We start from the raw sequence: 13,387 nt of genomic DNA on the forward strand, positions 1-13,387 counted from the left end.
TTGATTTTCCTGCTGAACTGATCGTTGAACATACACTTCACTATGTCCTTGGTACAAGGCTTAATGATAGATTCTCCAAAAGTATGGGCTTCTGCAGCAAGGGCAATTCGATAACTTACCCTGTAAGAAGCTTCAGTTATGTTCTCATTCTCTTTGTTCTCTTTACTGTTTCCATTATAAAACCTTTACTGGTTCCAAGTGAATCTAGTTTTCTTTTAAAAAAGTTCACATCCTTATTATTGTGCTGGAAATGATTTGTTTCCAGTGTTACGAGCCCAAAGGACCCCAAAACCCAGCAGCAATAGACATTCACCAAGACAAGTGGCTTTCAAAACAAAAGTTATTTTGAATCAACTTCAGACATGAAAATGGAATCAAACATTAACTTAACTCTATACTTAACTAAATTAACCCACTTCAAATTCTAAGCGCACATGTACGCAATGAGTGTGTAAATTCAAGAAAAGTTCTTTGGTTCATACTTCAATCTCACTTCTCCTTCTTCCAAGTTCTCTGGTTGCAGGCAATCACCATTACTGTGCACAGAATTTAACATGTATAAAGTTCACCAGGCTTGGTGCATGAAAGGTAAATGTTTACCACTCAGGAAGGTTCTTGTAGGGTTTGCAGAAAGTGATATTTGTTGCTCCAGGATTTCCACAACTGAGGTACCATCACTAGTCACCTTAGGGTCTCGCTGATTAAACTTGCCCCATCAGGGTTTTTCAGATAGTAACCTCTTTTTTCAAGCTACCACAGAGTTCCATTCCTTCCTCTATTTCAAGAGAAACATCAGACAGATAGCACTTCCAGCCATCTACTGCTCTGGAACTTGCTTTCATCAGTTTCAAACAGTTTTCCCTGAATCAACTGAAACTCCAAAGAGAGCATGTGACTCATGTCTTGCCAAACCCCCACCTTCTCCAGCAAACAGGAGTTTTTCCTTCTTAGGTAAACAATCCAGGAGTGACCTTTCTATGAGCAATTTGCAGAAAGGGTACTGATAAATAGCATGACAATGGTCAAGCATTTTATAATGTCAGTTCAATTAATACCTACTTGTTAAAAGTGCTTACATTCTCCAGAGATCCTGCAATGTGAATTCTTCAGTCTTTCAAATAAAATCTGTTTTAAAATGTGTGAATGTACGTGACCTACTCTAAATCTTATAAATTCTCCCCAAATATTAATATTGTTACACCAGATATCTTTTTAATTTTGTGGGGCCAAAGAACTGTTAGGCAGAATTTTACCACATAAAACACATTGGGAATCTGGTGCCTCTTTATTCCCAGCTAAAGTGAATCCAAGTGACAAATAATTGTCATTCTACTTTTGTTTCTTTATGACACTTGATTTTTCAAATATAGGCTTATTCGCAGATTCTTCATGAAAAAGCAGTGACTCTTCAGTACATTCTTCAGAGGAATAATCCTGTCTCTTCGTTAAAACACACATGACTAAAAGTAACACTATCAAGATATTGTTCATAATATTGTACACATAAACTCATTATAATAATCGCACAAAAAGAAACATCAACACTATCAACTTATCACCATGTGGAATGTCAGTGTAGAATATCGGTAAAATATGACCAGCTCCTGTGCCAGCTTCGCGCCCGTGCATGAAGAATTTGGATTCTCAATGGTTAAAATTTGTGCACTAAGTTCCATTTGTGCTGCTGATGTCAGGCCTCAGGATGACTTTTTTTGACTTGGGGAGAGTGTACAGTTTGCTGCTGTCCCAGTAAGTTTGGATTCTTTAAGAAACAAATCAAATTAAGGACAGAAAAAAAATAAGTAATTTTTTTTAAAAACAGATATCAGGTTACTACGAGTCTTTTTTATTTTTGAGTTTTACTCCCTGTCACATTTTCTACAGAACCCAGGGTTCCGGGGAAACCCAATTTAGGAAATCCTGCTCTACTGTACATCTGGGGGAAAAAAGGTATTGAGAGAGACTTTAGGTGTTAGGTGGCAACGTAAGAAAAGAAAAAGAAAATCTTAGCCAGAATGATTCAGGTTTGGGGGTGTGAAAGCTTTGGAGGGTAGAGATTGAACTAGATAAAGGAGGGATGATAGGCAGATGGAACCAGTAGTCAAAGTAACACTGGGGGAAGCTGGGGAGATGGAAAAGGTGAACAAAAATGAGAGAGTTGATTCGACTGGTGGAAATGAGAAAGGAACACAGGGGGAGTGGGTACCTGAAATTGCCAAATCCAATGTTCATTCCATTGGGCTGTAGACTACCTAAGCAGAAAATGAGGTGTTATTCTTCTAGTTTGAACTTTGTCCCACCATAGCATTCCATCAGTTTGTTATTTGTTCCAAATTCCAGAAACTGTTAGCTCTTATGTCTCCAATGGATTCACCCAAATTAGCAACTTTTCATGCAGCCATTTCTGCAGAAAAAGTCTCCAACTACCAACATTAATGGAACTGGTTGACATATAGTAAAAGTAGTTTTGTGTTGTCTCATGGATTGAAATTGACAAATCTTAATATACTAGCATGACTTGAAGAATCAAGGGGGCTCTGCAATAAACTTCTAAGCAACAATATTTTTTTAATTTATTTTTTTAAATTTAGACATATAGCATGGCAACAGGCCCTCCCAGTCCACAAACCTGTACCACCCAAATTAACCTACAACCCCCATATGTTTTGAAGGGTGGAAGGAAATCAGAACTCTGAAGGAAACCCATGCAGATATAGGGAGAATGTACAAACTTCTTATAGACAGCGCCGGACTCGAACCCAGGACGCCTGCACTGTCATAGTGTTGCGTTAACTGCTAAAAGAGATTTGGGAGGGCTGATGCACAGTAAACAACTTGACAGGCTGAGACTGAGTCACAAATCTACAGTCTTTTTTCACAATGGACAAGGACCTCTCACTGGGCTTTCTGGGGAAGGGTCAAGATGTTAGAGGCTTTATATAAGGTCAAAAGAGGAAGGGACTACAGGTACAGTGACAGGACGGGGTGTAGTCAGGTAGTCAGGAATACAGCAGTTCACCACAAGGCCTAATTGCCTTTTTTCTTCTACCCATTAGTCAAGTATTCAAAAATGTATCTAATTAGTCGCGGTATCAAGGAATGTGGGGAAAAGGGCAGAAATTGAAACTAGATGTGAGAACGGTTTAGCTCATGGTGGAGCAGCAGACCAGACTCGATGAGGCAAATGTTCCTTTATCTTGTGATCTTGTGAAGTCAGAATAAAGATACTGCAATCAAAGGAGGGAAGCAAGGGTGGGGAATGGGCAGGAGGGAAACAGAGGTAAGGAAATAATGTTTCATAATTTGAAATAATCTCGATTGTACTTCTGTAATGTATTGATTTTGTATCAAAGGAAAATCTGAGACCTTAATAACATTACCTCTCAACCATAGACATTGTTTGGGAGATTAACCTGGTCAGCCCTCAGAAATCATGCTTCATCTGTCAATTAGTGGAATTTTTAAACAGAAGAGAGTTTAAAATTTCTTCACTGACATTGGTCATATATGTTTCTTCCGCTATTGGTTTATAATCCTTCAAGTGAATGAAAAAAAGTTAATCATTCCCATCATGGTCATTTTTACTTATTTAAATGAGTTTCAATCATGTGAAATAACCTTATGGAGCCCCAAAATACTTTTTTGGAGCTCTGAAGTATCTTTTCTTGAAAGGTGCAGGCCCAGTGTCCATTATTCCAGATGAGTTTCAATAGGTACAAAAGACTCCAGGAATTGAGGGGGATGAATGAACAGTGTGGCCAGCAATAACAAGATTAACAATGCTATAAAAGCTATCCTATAATGTTGCCAATATCAAATTCATGGAAGTTTTAGCAATAGAATGGTATGACAAAAACAGCATCTCCACAAAGGGAAACTTAAATTTTGTTCACAGGTGATGTTGCCAAGGCTAACGAATAGCTCAGGAAGAGTTCAGAACCTAGGATATTTTCTTGGAACATTCTTAGAATGACAACATGGAAGAGAATCTCTGTTAGATTTAAAGCTGTTGTGTGGAACCATTCTCCAGTGGAATTGGATAACAAATGATAGATAGTGGAGAAAATGCCATACTCAATCCTGGCTGCAGATTTGTCCTGGGAAACAAAAAAATGATAAAGCACCAAGGTCATGGTTGTGGATAATGTTATTCATGACTTTGGCAAGGGCTGCTTTATTATTTTGAGAGATGGAAACTATTTTCAAAGGGATATTTGAGAAAGAAGGCAGAGAGCCAGGAGGCACCAATATTGAATCTTAAGAGATGGGAGAATAATTGGATAGATCAAAAAAATTGGAGCAGTTTTATTGCAAGAGGAGTTGAAGATATTTTTGACAGAGATGGGAGGGTGCTCGATGAAATGAACTATTTGTGTTGTTGGTTTACATGAGTGGATTGAAGTGACTGAGTAGTGGAAGGATGTTAAAGATACTAAGAAAGCAAATGATAACTCTCACGTATGATGTATGTGGTGCAGGTTTCAGGCTGAAATATATAGTTGTGGTCAATTCAAATCCTTTATATCAAAAGAAGAAGATGAATCTGCCTTTATGAGAAGAATGATTCTAATGGTTTCAACGATTTCCCAAAAATCATTTTTTATCTTCCATCATATTTTGAACATATTTTGAACAAACCTACTGAATATAAATTGCATTGAGATGATATAATTAACAAAGAAACTACTGTTAGATTTATGAACAGAAGACTTGAAGTCAGAACTGATCAAAAGTGATGTCCAAAGAGCAGAGATATGAACGGAATGATCATTGGTATGAACAATACTCATAAAATATCTGGGCAGGGGATAATAAGTGACTTATTTTGAAATAGTTAACTATAAAGCTCAATTTATACTTCAAAAGCAAGCCAAATTCAAGACATTTTTCATTTTGTAGAGCAACATTTCCTGAAATAAGTAGTGTGATAAGTTATATGAAATATTATTTCAGAACATGGTGTGTTAAAAAATAGAAAAGTTTTAGGTTAAATAGAGTTATTTTCTTGGAATGGTTCCATGTTTCGTAAGCAAGCTAACAATTCAAAATCTACTTGGATTTTTGAGAAACTTTCTGCATTTAATGTTCTTTATTACATCAACAGGATCAAAGTACAGATTTATTGTCAGAGTACATACATGGCATCATATACAACCCTGAGATTCTTTTTCCTGTGGGCAACGCAGAATTATCACTTATTGGTAGTGCAAAAAATTGTACTCAAGAAAACATAATGTATACAAAAGAGAGAAATGTAACAAAGAAAGAAGAGCAAACAAGCTGACTGGGCAATACAGAAGAGAAAATAAATATTCAGTAATAAATAATGTGCAAAGTGTGAGTATTTAAAATTTATATTTGCTCACCCTCTCTAACTCTGATCTTCCAATGATTGCTGGATTGTACACCTCTAGTTTTTCCTTCCTGAAGTCCACAATTAGCTCCTTGGTTTTGGTGATTTGTATCTTAATTTTTTTAATCTTAATTTTTATAGTGTTTTAATGTTTACAGTGTTTCTCTCCTGACCAGAACTGTACACAATATTGGAAGGATCCATACCACCTAGGATATGCTTTGTTCTCGCTGCTGCCATCAGGAAAGAGTATAGGTGCGCCACTACCCCTCCACCTTCAGACTCCTAAACAACAAACTCAATCAGAGACTCGTTTAATGTCTCATTTTACTCTGACAATCTTAACTTTGAAGTTCAGTCTCACCAACATGTTGTACAGCTGTGACATGATGCCCATCTCCTGAACTCAATGCCCTGACTGATGAAGGCAAACATTTCAAACTTTTTTTTCACCACCTCAATCGCCAGTGTCACCACTTTCATGGACTGTGTACCTGTTAACTAGCACCTCTCTGCTCTCTTATGCTCTCCATTATCCTACCATGTACGATGTAAGTCCTGCCCTGGTTTAGCTCACACCCACCCCCACCCCCTCCCCATTGATGGGATTTACCAGGATCATTATCTAAAGAAGGTTCACAATATCAGTGAGGTCCCTACCTCGCCACACATAGCATCTTTCAGTTATTCCTGTTGGGAAAGAGATATGGAGTATCAGAACCAGAACCACCAGGCTGAGAAACAGTTTCTTCCCATGGCAGTGAGACTGATGAACAACTGATGAACTGCTCATGGAAACCCTCCATGACTCAACTATTTATTTTTACATTTGTATATAAGTACCGTCCATACATATCATTTGTCTGTATGTATTTTATGTCTGTACGTGTGTTTGTAGTGTGTTGCACTGAGGACTAGAAAACGCTATTTCATCAGGTTGTACTTGTACAATCGGATGATAAATGAACTTAAACAAATCTTATCTAACCAGAATGAATCACATTAAACCACATTGCTTTTCTATTTTTCAAATTCAAATCTCCATCTTAAGCTAAATTATCAAAAATTATATTTTGCCCATAATTGGCTGAATGAAACCTTCTTGCTTGGGTCTCTTTCACCTACCACCCCACCAGCCCCTGTATCCAATATATCATCCTCCGCCATTTCCACCACCTACATAATCCCACCAGTAGACACATTTTCCCTTCTCCTCTCTACTCCACCTTCCACAGGGACTGTTCTCTCTGTGACTCCCTCGTTCACTCCTCCCTTCCTGCTTGGAACTTCCCACTGTGATCTCAGGAGGTGTACACTTACACACACACCTCCTCCCTCACCATCATTTGGGGCCACAAACAGTCCTTCCTAGTGGAGCAACACTTCACTTATGTATCTGAAGATGTCATCTGTATCTGGTGCTCCCATTGTGGTGGACACAGACTGGGAGATTGCTTTGTTGAGCACCTCGGCTCTCTGCAGCAATAGCAGAGATGTCCCAGTGGTAACATGCCCTATTCTTTTGCCAATATCTCTGTCCATGATCTTATGCACTGCCAGACTGAGACCACCTGCAAATTGGAGGAACAATGCCTCATATTCCATCTGGACACCCTCCTACCGAATAGTATTAACATTGACTTCTCCAGTTTCTGTTAGCCCCCCACCCCCGCCCCCATCTATCCTTATGTCTCCTTTCCTCTAGCTCTGTATGCCTCTCTTCCCTGTTCCCTCTATCTTCTTTCCCACAGCTTTGCTTTCACAGAACCAAAAACACCCCTCCCTTCCGCAATGAATTCTCATCTTTCTTAAAAAAAGGCGATGAGTCAGCCAACAGAAGGGAGACTGAAAATTTGGCTGAATGGTACACCAACAACAACCTTGCACTCAATGTCACCAAAACCAAGGAACTGATTGTTGACTTCAAGAAAGAAAAACCACAGGTGTACGATCCAGTGATCACTGGGAGATCAGAGGTGGAGAGGGTGAGCAAATTTAAGTTTTTGAGGGTCACTATATCGGAAGATCTTTCCTGAAACCAACACACTAATGGCATCGTGAAGAAAGCATGTCAGTGCCTCTACTACCTCAGGTGTTTATAGAGATTCGGTATGACATTAAAAACCCTGGCAAATTTCTGCAGATATGTGGTGGAAAGTGTGCTGACTGGCTGCATTGTGGTTTGGTATAGTAGCACCAATACCCCTGAGCATAAAGGCCTGCAAAAGGAAGTGGACAAAGCCCAGGACTTCACAGGCAAAACCCTCCCCACCATCGAGAACATCTACAGGGTATGCAGTCATCAGAGAGCAGCAGCAATCATCAAGGATCTACACCAACCAACAGTGTTGTTGCTGCTACCATCAGGAAACAGCTGCTATCCCTCCATCATCAGACTCCTTAACAACAAACTCAATCAGGGACTCATTTAAGGACTGTTACTTTTGCACTTTATTGATTGTTTTTATTCTCTCTGTATTGCACAGTCAGTGTGTTTAAATTTCATTATCTATTTACAGTTCTTTATTTGTTTTCTTGTAGTTTTTTTGCACTACCAATAAGTGATAATTCTGCATTGCCCACAGGAAAAAGAATCTCAGGGTTGTATGTGATGTCATGTATGTACTCTGACAATAAATCTGATAGATCCTATCCTCCTATCCATATCCATTTAATACTTCATATGTTAGTCTGTACTCCTCCTCTTCCCATTCTTCCCTTCTCCTCAACCTTTTAATTCCAGTGCCTGCCTGCTTTTTACTGAAGAAGGGCTCAGGCCTGAAATGTCAGTTATATATCTGTACCTCCTTTGGATGCTGCAAGACCTGCTGAGTTCCTTCAGCATTTCTGTGTTTTTACTACAATCACAGGGTCTGCAGAATTTTGGTAAACATTACTGCAGGAGTAATGCAATCTTTACAAAAATAACTCTTGCTTTTACTTTCTATTTTCATCACTATTTCCTTTGTACATCTCGCTTTTGTCACACATTTAAACCTTAATTTTCTGTCACTTGTCAAAACCATGTTGAACATCCTAATTTTTACTTTCTTGCTTTATTGTCTGTATTATTTTGGCACTGCCTCTCCCTTTTCTTCTATCCATTTTCCTGACATTTTCCTTTTTTGTAAACATTTCTATTGATATTCATGGTCAATTTTTCCTCCATGTTCTTTCTACTTTCATAGACTTGACAAGACTATGCTGAACATTTTCTTGTATCATTCACCAATTGTACCATTTTGATCCTCATTTTTCTTCTGAATCCTTGGAAAAAAACTAATTTGCTCAATCTATAGTTTCAAACTTCTAAGTCCTTGATCCTTGTCTCCCCATTCTTAGTACTTTCATGATAATTTATTTGTTCATTTTTTCACTTCCCTTTTGTACCCCTTGTCCTGGCAAACTCTTAAATGAGTTTATCCCAATCCTTATTGAATAAATCTGGTCCTTCTGTAGAACAGCCAACCTTCTCCTGACAGATCTCTCAAAGCCCCATCATTCTTCATTCTCCTCTATTCCCTCCAGAACCTTTGAAAAAAATCATGTTTTGATTTCTTACCTCCATTCCAAGCACTTTGATAATTCCCTTTACTCCACAAAAATGTGTATAGTTCATGGATGTACTAAGATTGGCATCATCTTTTCAATTGTTTAATCTTTTAGCCACATCATTCCCAGGTTTCTCAGCTTCAGTCTTGAGTCATGTCTAGATTCCCCTTCATGTTCATAGAAGATAGGAGCAGGAGTAGGTCATTCGACCCTTCGAGCCTTCAAGTTCACCATGTCTATTCCACTCACCAACTGCTTCTTGACTTCTTTCCTACTGAATTGTTTACCATCCAGCTATTCATCGTCATCCCGATGTTTAATGGCAATTCAAGTAACTTATTTCCTCATCTATAACCCAGGAAGCAAATGTCTGATTGGCTGCCAAATGCTCTTCTTGTTTGGAATTCCCATCTCAATCCCAGCATTTTGATTTTATTCATCGTTTTCCTTTTCCAAGCTAACTTTCTTCTCTTTATTAGATCCATTTGCCCTGTATTTCATTTGATTCTGGTGTATAGACATATTTCGGCATACATGTCTTTAATAGTCCACAGCTTTCTGCTAAAGCCTGGTTATGATTTTGGGAAGTCAATACATTGCATTTATAGGGTAACTCCATTAGCAATCACATTTAAGTACTAATCTGTAAATAATTAACAGTAACGACTGTAGTTCAAGAACTGAAATTAACAATGAAAGTAACCTGCTGATCGGAGTTACACTTTAATTAAGTTAGCATGTAAATAGAAGCTTGCTCTACATGTTTCAGGGAAATGCTGCTTTTGGCAGTTATTGCAACCAGCTTGCAGACTATATATTGTATATTTGATTGCATCAAGTGAGTAGATAATTAATATAAATTGAAAAATATTGTGTATCTGAATAAGAGTTATTGGCATATATCCAAGTTAATCCATTTAATTGTGTATTTTAAATGTTAATAGATATATGGTATCATCTAATGTTTCAAGTGCTGATATCTTTTTCAAATTCTGACCGTGTAGGTTTGTAAAGCATAATGTTGTTATTAATTCAAAATTAAATAATTTAGATCAAAATATGTTCCATAAAGTGTCAATCTTTTGGATTTAAAGCACAAGTTCTACTTTAGTCCTGAAAGGATTAGTAAAGATTAGTGTGACTGGAGAGTGCATGAACTATTATTTCAGGAAGACATGAGGTAGATTGTTTTCACTCAGAGGGATATTAAGCTTTAAGAATCTGTACCACAGAAGGCTGAAGAGAATCTGTTATATAATATATTGAAGGCTAAAATGGAAACTTGTTTGGATGGTACAGGAATTGAGAAGTGAAGTTGAAGTTGATGATCAGCCCTGATTTTATTGAATGTGGAGCAGCTGTTTCAAAAATGGCATCAGTCATACTGTATATACCCAGTAGCACTCAACTACTGCAATAAAATACAGATTCATGGCCAGAATTAACTTGTTCATAAGTAAAGACCTCGACCCACTGAAATTTGCCAACCACTACAATCGCTCCACAGCAGATGCAATTTCACTGACATTCCACTCAGTCCTGGACCACCTAGACAACAGCAACACATACATCAAGCTGCTTTTCATTGATTACAGCTCATCTTTCAACACCATCAGCCCCTCACTACTAGTTAGAAAGCTCCAAAACCTGGGCTTCAGCACCTACCTCTGCAACTGAATCTTTGACTTCCTCATCAGAAGACCACAGTCAGTGTGAATCAGTAACAAACATCTTATTCTCACTGACAATCAACACAGGCATCCCTGAAAGATCCATGCTTAGCCCACTGCTCTACTCTCACTGCAGCCTTGACTATGTATCAATGCACAACTCAAATGCCATTGACAAATTTGCTGATGACATCACGGACACCAGCAGAATCGCAGACGTCAATTAGGAAGCATACAGAAGTGAGAGATCAGCACTTAACAAGGCGATCATGAAGTAGGCTCGACAGTGGCTATACTTCATGAGGAATTTGTGGAGATTTGGTATGACATCAAAGTATCTTGCAAATTTCTACTTGTATTCTTTGGAGAGCATTCTGACTAGTTGCATCACAAAGAAATCTCATGGTTGTATGTGATGTCATAAACAGTATACTCTAACAATAAATCTGAAATCTGTCTAGTAATGCAGATGCCAATGCACAGGGCAGGAAGAGGTTCCAGAAAGTTGTGAACTCAGCCAGCACCATCTAGGGCATCAGTCTTCAATCCATTAAGGACATCTACAAGAATCTAAAGAAAGCAGCCTCTGTCATCAAGGACCCTCACCACCCAAGCTATGCCATTTTTGCTCTGCTATCATCAAGGAGGAGGTACAGGAGCCTGAAGACAAACACCAAACAGTGTAAAAACAGCTTCTTCCCATCTGTCATCAGATTTCTGAATGGACAATGATGCAGCTCCACTTATCGGATAGATGCTGATAAAATCATAATTCAGATTTAAATTTAAATGTTTAAATTTATTGTCAGGTCAGATATGCCATCACATACAACCCTGAAATTCTTTATCTCAAGGGTGAGGCAGAATGATTGGTAATGCAAAAAAACTTGACTTAATCTGTACGTGTAAACAAATAAAGAAATGTAAACAAACTTGTAAAGGTTAAAACCTTGTGTTTCTGATTTGTGGTTGTCCTATGGCCATCCCTTTAAGGATCAACTGTTTTTGTAGTGTTACCATAGTGACTATGACATCATATATGGTAATATCGTGAGGACCAGGAGTTCTCTTCTCATTCTTGGAATAACTATGGAAGGAGAGTAAGATCGAAATTGTCTTAATTCGTTCTAATCATCTTAATAATCATTTTAATTCATTTATTTGTTTGAAGTGGAATATCATTATTATTTTACAGTATCCTTTATTAATTCATCGTGAAGTTATTCAAAATACTTTGGTTTTATCAACTAATTAAAGGCTACATAAAGCTACAATTACGAAGTTTGATTTATTTGGATTGATAAGATGCATAGGTGTATAGCACGTCGAGCAGGGGGCTAAGAACTCAGTCCTGTGGTGCTCCAGTACTGATGGAGATTGTGGAGAAGATGTTCTTATCAATCCTTACTGATTTTGGTCCGGAGGAGAGGAAATCCAGGATCCAGTTACACATTGGGGTGATCAGTTTTGAGGAGATGTGTGCATCTTTGCTGTCCAGGTGTTCCATGGCTTTGTTAATGAGATAGCATCCACAGTAGACCTGTTGCTTGGATAGGTGAATTGGAACTGATCCATGTTGCCATTGAGACAGGAGCTTATATGTTTCAACACCAGCCATTCAAAACATGTCATCACTGTTGATGTGAGTGCCACTGGTCGATAGTCAAAAGGGTGGTTGAATAATATTTAATAGCAGCTTTCAGAATGAAATGCAGCATAGAGTTGAAAAGGAGAATGGTAGGGCTATGAATGAACAGCAGGGCAGCAGATTGATTGGTGAATTCTCTCAAAGAATTTGTAAATGGGTTCCCCTTACCTTGAACGTATGACTACGACAACCACTTTGTCAGTCAGAGCAGTGACATTTGTTCAGAACTTTTAATATTAATTTCATTAACGGTGATGAAAGCAAACCATTGTGAAATAACATACACAAACACAATTTGGTGGAAAAACAATTAAATAAAAAGTCTATATAAATGTCTATTTTCCCTTTCTCCACAGTCAATTTTCTGCCCTTTCTGAAAATATTGACGTGCTATAATATGATTTCTCAGGGATCAAAACCCAGTTGTTTTTCAGCTCTGTGAATGAAATGTATCCACTGAATTAATCCTCTTTTGTCGACACTTGAACACATTCCAATAGGAACAGGAAATATGGCAGGTTTAATGGCTCCTTTGCCCAGAGCACCAAGGTCAATTTTAGTAATCTGAAAAAAAATCACAAAAAAATCTTTCTTTTAGTTCAAATCAGTGATGGAATCCATTTTTGAAAAAAATTAGATGTAAAGCACAGTAACAGGCCTTTCTGTGCAGCCCAAATACCCCAATTAACCTATGACCTCTGTAACATTTTGAAGGGTGGGAGGAAACCAGAGTGTGGTGAATGTCTGCCAAGCTGCCTGTCTTCCCTCTGGCGAGCCTTGCTGTACTAACATTGGCTGTGCATTATCTCTACTGTTAAGGACACTTCCTTTGGATATAAATGTATATGCATCTATTTTTCATTATTGTACCATGAGTTTCTGCTAATTATTGTTTGACCACATCGTCTTTGTCTACTTCATCAACTGGCACTTCAATTTTATTAGCAGAAATGGATGCAGCCCTCAAGCCAGAGCGGCTGATAATCGACCAGTCTGCCCCGAGGGCCAGAGAATTTTTCAACCACTGGATTGCTTGTTTCGATTACTACATGGCTTGAAACAACGTGATTGATGAGACGATACAGTGGGGCCACCTGAACTCTCTGCTGGGTGAGGTCCCTTTCGCCGTAACGCAAGGAGCTACCACTCTGATTATAGTTCGGG

At 38.3% G+C, this 13,387-nt stretch overlaps 1 long non-coding RNA gene across 2 annotated transcripts in view; it reads right to left on the minus strand.

Annotated features, from left to right (window-relative positions):
• LOC138739824 (uncharacterized) overlaps nt 1-12,443 on the minus strand; it is a 29,367-nt gene extending 16,924 nt beyond the window's left edge. Inside the window, exons 1-3 of one of the 2 annotated variants that reach the window (XR_011342460.1) lie at nt 12,392-12,443; nt 11,509-11,662; nt 3,381-3,535 (exon numbers count right to left, since the gene is read on the minus strand). This is a non-coding gene — a long non-coding RNA (uncharacterized lncRNA). The remainder of the gene's footprint in view (nt 1-3,380; nt 3,536-11,508; nt 11,663-12,391) is intronic. The other variant, XR_011342461.1, reaches the window with a different exon arrangement.
• Between the last annotated feature and the right edge of the window lie 944 nt (nt 12,444-13,387).

Source organism: Narcine bancroftii, chromosome 7 (assembly GCF_036971445.1).
Source record: "Narcine bancroftii isolate sNarBan1 chromosome 7, sNarBan1.hap1, whole genome shotgun sequence".
NCBI lineage: Eukaryota > Metazoa > Chordata > Chondrichthyes > Torpediniformes > Narcinidae > Narcine > Narcine bancroftii.